Here is an 8,055-nt window from a genome sequence, read left to right as displayed (position 1 = left end):
TAAAATCAAAGTAAGTAAATAATCGGAAAACTCCCTATATAATTTTTCATTTACCGACGTTAGCATGATTTTAACTTGGCCTTTAAGTCGTTTTTTTTCAACCCATTTCCCTCAAGAGAAGCTGCTTTCCTAATTCGTTGTATCCATCTTCGTTTTCATTTTTGTCCTCCTTCCATCACGAAGATGAAAATTTTGTCTGGAACACAATATACCTTCAACACAAAAATTTTTAAAGGAGCTTAATATGGTATCCAAAATTATAAAAAGTTTGCTACCAATCTGCGTACCTTGAATTTGTGGTCAGTGGAGTACTTCTGCATGGTCGAAGAGGGCATATTTTTTTTATCAGCAACAACTAGGTAGTTTACATTAAGATATTCTTCAAGACTTCACTTTTATTGGATATAGGAGCATAATATTATATTACATAATTAAATTTAAAAGAAAAATTCAAATTAAGGAATATAGTTTATTAATTATTTTCATAATTGTACTATTTTGATATGTTGTATGATGTGTTTTATGTTGTCTATTAAAAAAAAACATTCTTTAAAAATGCCTCACGAAAAGTAGTGCTTTCCATTAAAAAAAGTGACCCTCTTAGTTCTATAGACGCCTCAGTAGACGCACGCCACTGTAAATAATTTTTAACCATGTAGATTTACTTATTTTTTTTCGTGAATTTTGATGCAATAAATTGCTTTCACATAACTAACAAAAGAATAATGTTTTTTTCAATAACTATTGAAATTATTGAATTAATTAACACAGTTTTGAGTTGTTCTCTTAAATTTGTTTATGTAATTGTAATAGAATAAGTTTGTTACACTTTAATAATATGTAATGAAGACTGTAGTGGTTCCCATTGAAAAAAATAAGCCCCGCTTGACCATGGAGAAGTACGCTGCCAGCCACAAATTTATCGTAGATTGCTAGCACTCTTTATAATTTTAGGTACCACGAAGAACTTCTATTTAAAAAAATCGTCGTTCTGAAGATATGTCCATTGTCCAATGTTCTAGACAAAATTTTCTCGTGTATAGGATATGACACAGCAAATACAAACTTCACGGATCTTTCCGAGGCCTACGATACTACATACATAATTTGATTGTGTGTACTATTGACAAGCTCTCATTGAAATTTCGTGGCTCTATGTTGAACGGATCCGGAGTAAAAAAATAAATAGTGGAGCCGCGCACGGATTTTCCATAAGCCGTAATGTATTTCATACGACTCTTAACGTCACGTGACTTTTTCGAGCGCTCCGGCCTGTAAGTATCGTAGGCCTCGATCTTTCCCAAACTTAATTCCCTTTGATTACTGTATTTCATGTTTAGTTTCATGAAACAGTATAATAATTTACTTCAATTATAACATTTCTTTTCCATTTGTCATGCCATGTTATCTAAGGAACCCATCCGCTGCCTGTTGCGTTTATAGCTTTCATATATGCACAATTAATCTGTTTTCGTTCATATTTAATTGGCGTTGACAATTTTATTAACTTTGTACGCATTCCACTAATTATAGCTTTGTGATGTATGACTTATTTTCCATAATTTGTCCAGTTTCACTTTAACAAATGCCCTGTCATTAAAATCCCTCTCTTTCGTTACTCAGTTTTGGGATTCACTTTTTTACTTGAAGATATATGCCGAAACTAACTGATCGCATTTAAATACTATAAAAATAATGTTATTGCATATGGTGGTCGACAAAATTACACTAAATGCTACAAATAACGATTTTCATAAGCACGGGACACAATCCGTGCACATGCACACTAAACAACTAAATGATCTGCTTCTAAAACGAACGTAAAGTTACCGAGACGAACCGGAAGGCACTAATGGAAAAAAGAAGCGCCTGTCTTTACGCAACTTTTTATACAGTTTGTATAGTGGAGACATTGTGAAATTACTAGTGTTTGGCATTTTGCCTACCTACAATTCCGCTCTGCCGAGCGTAGCTAGGGTTCTCTGGGCCCAGTGCGGATCCAAATTTCTGGGCCCCCAAAGAAATACGAAATATGTGTGATAACCTAATGGGAAACATTTAAACAAAAATAAGCTATATTTGGTTTAGGAAATTTATTTACAGCGTTTTGTGTAAAAAAATACATTTAAGTTCTATAATAGTATATTAAAGCATAAGTTGCAGAAGGCGCTATATTCTAGCACGAGTTCAAGTTTCGAACCTGAGCCGCGCAGCGGCGAAGGTTCGAATGAACGAGTGCTAGAAAGGCCTTCTGCAACATATGCTTTATACTATTTTCTCTGTTGAGCATTTTAATTGTATTAAAAAAATTAACCATTCTGACATTTTCTGTAATAAATATTTCAATAAAGAAATTAAGTTGGCAACACCAACAATTTTTCAATAAAGAAATTAAGTTGGCTACGCTACATTTTGAAAAAATTCAATTTAACAAGCGCGTCAAATACGAATTTGTGCAGTATATTTTAGTTTTTTCAATAAAAAGTGAATAATGTGCGAAGAAATTCTTCCTTCCACTCCTCCAGAGCTTCGACAGTTAGCAGAAGAGACTGTTCATAATTTGCTACCAGGCAATAATTCCACAATTATTCTAAAAGTTTATAATAATTGTACATTTAGTGACAAAGATTAGTTTTGTAATTTTGTTAGGTTATAAAACCTCATTTGTATTAAATGTGGATTTCTCTAAGTACCTACACTGAATTTTCAATACCTAATGATTTTAATTACCCGTATCGTTAATAACTGTAACATAATGTTATAACAATAAGTGAAATTAGTCCACATTTTACTAAACCGTTGAGATAAGTATTAACGTCTAAATCATCCAGGCAGAACTTTGAATTGAACATTCGCGTATATGATCAGTCTGGATGATTTAGACGAGCATGCCAACCACTGAATACCAAAAGTTCTTAAAAATCTGTCAGTTGTGGAAAATAGTTACCAAAAATAGTGTTGGAATGAAACTCATTCCAGCACTATTTTTGATATCGGAATACTGTCATTATAAACGCAAAACAGAGAAACTTATTTTACGTGCTTTCGTATTAGCAAAATCAGCAATAACAGAATTGAAATCAATCGAATCAGTAACTTCACGCTCAATAGATAAAATTGCAAGGTTTGACAATCTCAAGTGCTGGCGGGCGTCCGTAACCGAACTCCAAACACGAGTCACAACAAAGCGTGCGTAATATTACAGTTTTGTCGTCGCGTCACATTGCACTCAGTGCAGCGGTTTTGTCAACTGCATAAAAGTAATGAATAGCATAGAACATAACAGAATGAATTACGAAGGCCGGCTTGTTTTAGCTCATTTCTGATTAGCTTAAAAATGGTCAGAACTTACAAATTTACTTACCTTTATTTTATTCGTATTGTAAAGTGATTTATAAATTCGGGTTTGATTTATATCAATATTTATTAAACAAAACTAAAACACTATAAAAACTGTACAATTTATATCCACTATTTATATTACACACTTCGCAATTTATATCAGATTTTCGCGCTCAATGTTTCGTCCGTACTCGATCTCGTTCGGTAGTAAAACTGACTGCGATGTTCGGTCCGCAACCATTTATACACGCAAGCAATGTAAGTCGAGAACACTCGCGTCATTACCAGATAAGTCTCGAATATTCCTATACAAATCCCGCTATCGCGCGCGTAGAAAATTCCAGAGCGCCAAAGGCGACGTCACGTCTGGAGCGTTTCCGTTACAGTATTTCTGCAAACTATCGATCAACTACAGATTTTCAAAAATGTTGCATAATTTTTGTTATCCCGGCCGCGCGGTTACACGGATGAATTATAGGGCCCCTTCATTTCAGGGGCCCGGTGCGGACCGCACCTACCGCACCCCCCTAGCTACGCCACTGCCGAGCATAATCAATGCAAAAAAAATGTTTGCTATTATTTGATCTCGCATATCAATTTTCCAAGCTACAGAATGATTTAAAAAATATGGGATTGGTATAACGTCCTTATCCTAACTCATACAATGCAGATTACTCGCTATACAAAATAATTCAGTTCGCTTTAAAGAAAAACGTTTTAATGCGAGATTTAGTAGAGTGGATATTCAAAGCGACATTTAAATAAAAGAAAATAATTTTATTTTAATTTCACGGTGTAGTTCACAGTCATTATTGAATTTCAGATCAAGACGTTTTGTAAGAGATTCAAGCATAAAATAAGAAGTTATGGAAATATAATTCGTTATTAAATTTACCGAGGCTTTTCACATGTACATATCGGGATATCTCGTTTCTTACATTTTATAAATCTCAAAACGGAAGATGCTGATTCTATCACAATACAATTAGGCAGGATTTTATATCTTTTACAAATTATATTTACTCAGTTCGTATAATGTACGACTACCCACTCAAAGCTCTGAAAAATAAGAAAAAAAAGAGAACGGTTTCCCCCCTTCAATTTGGAACCTACCTCTAACATATGTAAGTAAACTAGAATGTAGCCACCGATTTCGAGATACTCACAATCGAGTTGTAATGAAGTAGGTATGTATAATGATGTTCACTTGGCGACGAGTCGCGACACGACCTTCAGCGGCAAAAGGTTGCTTCCAAAACTTCTCATGTTTTCAAGTGTAGCAGATAGCAGTTCTCACTAAGCGGCCCGACGCAACAGCGAAGCGACGCGTCACAAGACAAACGGTTCCAAAAGCGTTGTATGCAGCTGCGCGTCGCCAAGTGAGAATCGACCATTATGTTCCAATTGTTTACCGAACACCCTGTTGATATTCATTGATGGGAATTAAAAATCTTCCATTCGTTAAATTTTATTTTCCCGAAGCAATTTTACAGGGTTCGAATACCTAATTGACTTTTGTTAATTATGACTGCCTTTAGGAAGAGAAGAAGTCCGTAAAAGATCCGCGAATCATGGACACTTGCGTCCAGGAGAATTAAGTGTGTTGACGTATTTTCGAAAGTTGACCACGCATACAAAAAACACATAAGTAATTTATTTCAAAGACAGCCGTATAAAATAGGTATGTAACTGTAATAAAGATGTACATATATACTGGAACACACACGAGTACTTATTAAGGTAAGTACCTACTATTATGTAGCATGAGGGTGCTGCATAAGTGTATACGGTACATAATATATCGTCAATCGCTGTATATAGAATTAAAATTAAGATCAAATTTGCTCATTTAAATTTAAATCAGGGACGTTTTGTAGTACGGTGAAATTATTTTGGTACCCAGACATGTTGTTTTCCAAGAAAAAGAAATTTGCATTGTTGAAATTAGTGGCTATAGGAATTCGTAGGCTGTTTAGGTGTAGACATTTATCGAATTGTGTTGAGAAAAAAATTGTAGGGTGTGTTTTTCCTATTTAAATTTGATTAGGATTTCTTACAGGATTAATTACAGTGACAGGTAATAGAATTCATAATAGTTTGTACCTAATTATTTTAAAGAATATGATAGGTACTAGTACTAGGTGCAAAAGTTTATTTTGTAGCAGAATCATTGTAAAGCTTCTGACAATTCTGAATTTAATTTAGACGTCAAAAATAGTAAGCTTAGGTTGTGCCGTCGCGCTCGTTTCCATAAAAACCTCATTGATATATGCTCTCAACGTCATTTTATATCGCGCTCCCATTTGAAATAAGAATGACAGATGTCATTACAATGCATAATCATCTGTTTCTCTTTATATACCCTCACGGTTAAAGAGCGACTTATTCAAACTCATTCAAACCTACAAAAAAAAACCGCCAGTTGCTTATTAAACATTCAATCTGTTAATGTCGATACCAGGCGTGTGTGTAGTTTATTATGGTATTAGTAACAATATAAACTAATTGCCATTTTAAAAATGTTACAGAAAGGTATTAATTGTGATCATCTGGATAAGACACTAAAACGAAATAAATTTTAAAGTCAAGAGTAGGTACAGCAATACTACAAATATTTTCAAAGGCTTTGATTGGCATTCGGATAAATTAGTTTCCGCGATACACCCATGCGAGAACAAATCGGACGCGCTTCGTTCCGACCTACTCAGTATAAAGTTTAATTGAAAAACGGATGACTTCTTTTAGGCGACGACGCTAAGAAAATATTTGATCAACTCCGTCCGTCCGCATTTTTCTAAGAAACTTTAAACCCATAGAGAAGTAATTTACTGGTATACATTGTCTTTACCAAGTTTAGAGAATGTATAGATTGTCGCATTTCCGCTCAAAGGAGTTTTCTGTTGCAGAAGTCGGTGAAATAGCAAAAATTCTTTATTAAAAGTTTCTTGTTTTTCAACATTCAACTACATTCGTAGTTTAGGAGATGATCGGAATTTTAAATAGCTCGCAATATTTAAGGATCTGTATTGCATCTTATTGTACCATAATAAAGTTGTTTCTTGGATCAATAGTTTCTCAATGAATTAACTATCTAATAGCGCAATCGTCGGGCTAGTAAGAAAAGGCTCTCATTAATTGATTTTTCTCTACAAGAAAAATAAAATGTTAGAAATTGCACCTATGTCAAAAATGCCGATACAGCCTTGTGCTTAGTGTAAAAGGTGAAAACCCGAAACGAAAACGTTACATGAACCGAAAGAGAATCTGACCCGACATCATTATAAACATTTCGTCATTATAATCTCCACCCTCGATCTCAAAAACAGTTGAGTAAATAAAAAATGTTTGGGACAAAAATTGTAGAGAATTTTATTTTTTCCAATTTTTATAATAAAAGCAAAAATAAAACCATAAGCAACAAGATATTTGCAAAAAAAAAACGATTTTTGAAACAACTTTCAAAATGCCAAAATAAAGGTTTGCACAAGTTTAGGTATAGCGTATCTCTCATTCCGAGGTGAACCCACTAATGACTGGACTATAATTAATTTGAAGATAAACAGGTGTTCGCTGCAGTAAACACATGTGTTAGTTTATCGAAGACACTTATTCAAGTTAAGCCAAGAGGGGAAGTCGGTCGACCTTTTTAGTGGACTTCATTGGTTGATGTCATTAATAAGCAAGGAAATGGATCGGAAAGTTTAAAGAAAGGGAAGAGTTGTTAAAAAGACGAAGCAGTGGAAAAAGGCCGCTCTTTAAAAAACAAGATATTTTAATTCGTCGTTATAAAAGTGAATGTTCTAATTCGAGTTAAGCGCAAGCGTTCTGGCACGTTTACGGAGAAGTCGTTTGAGTGTTGCGTCTATTGAGCAGTAATCTCATAAGCGGCGTTTTCTATTTTTTCTCAATTGTCACGGTCATCTTGGATTTTAAAAAATAAAAATGTGCTTGAAATTCTTTTCAGACCAAGCAGGTCGGGATCCCAAACCATCAAAACGAGATTCAAACATTTTTGATCAATTACACGTATACCTATAGTGAACTCAATCCGGGGACACACTGTATAAACTTAGTAAACATTGCAAATAAAATAGTCTTTGTCTGAAAGCTATTTTGTCCAATTACTTAACGGGGGTGTGAAAAACAGTCCCCAATTGGTGCGAGTGATGGCGTATCCTCCAAAAATCTTCAGAAAATGAAGGCGCTTTCAATGATATAATATATCATATAACATAATTATGTTACTTGCCATTTTAAGCCAGTCTCGCCCCTAGCAGTAAGAGGTGAAGGAATTAATAAGCAAGTTTTATCGTAAAAACGATTGGTTTATAAGGGAACTGAACTGCCATTGGCTGATTGACAAGATAACGGTTGGTCACTAATATGATCGTTCTTTTTTTAAGACTTGATTTTACCCCCTATCCGCTCGGTTAGTGCAAATTTTTTGTATATATGACTAATGACCGCGCAAAATTGAACTCGATTGATAATGTTAGTACAAAGATAGGCATTGAGTTTTAACACCATATCTCGGTTGGAATTATAGCACAAAACGTGGGAATTGGCGCCCAATAATAATAATAATAATTAATATGGTAATACACAGTGTCAATGGTATTAGATGCATTGTTGTGTTCGTAAATCAACTTCTACCCTCTTGGCTCTTGAGGCCCTGTATAATAAATTAATAATAAATATTCCTGACCATTGCAT

This window comes from Photinus pyralis, unplaced genomic scaffold, assembly GCF_008802855.1.
Source record: "Photinus pyralis isolate 1611_PpyrPB1 unplaced genomic scaffold, Ppyr1.3 Ppyr1.4_LG1, whole genome shotgun sequence".
NCBI lineage: Eukaryota > Metazoa > Arthropoda > Insecta > Coleoptera > Lampyridae > Photinus > Photinus pyralis.
Note: the sequence above shows the minus strand (reverse complement) of the source record.